The sequence below is a fragment of the Acanthisitta chloris genome, unplaced genomic scaffold (assembly GCF_000695815.1).
Source record: "Acanthisitta chloris isolate BGI_N310 unplaced genomic scaffold, ASM69581v1 scaffold12924, whole genome shotgun sequence".
Lineage (NCBI taxonomy): Eukaryota > Metazoa > Chordata > Aves > Passeriformes > Acanthisittidae > Acanthisitta > Acanthisitta chloris.
The window spans coordinates 79720-79982 of NW_008667736.1; positions in this window are offsets into that span (position 1 = coordinate 79720).

Below are 263 nucleotides of genomic sequence, written 5' to 3' on the forward strand. Positions count from 1 at the left end.
TGCAGCTTGGTTAAGTTTTGTTGTTAGTTTTCCCATCAATGCTTTTGACTCCTAATAATATTTTTGCATTTAAGTTAGTTTTTTGCTCCTTTTCTAAAGAGAAATCCCAGAAAACAGAGCTGGAAGGAGCTGCAGAAGGTCTTCTATATTTTGGCTAATAGCTAAGACAAAAATTAACTTAAATCATCTGCCAGCTGTAGTTAATTAAGGAATCTTCAAACAGCCTTCCATATATCTGATTTCAAGTATGATATTATTTGGGA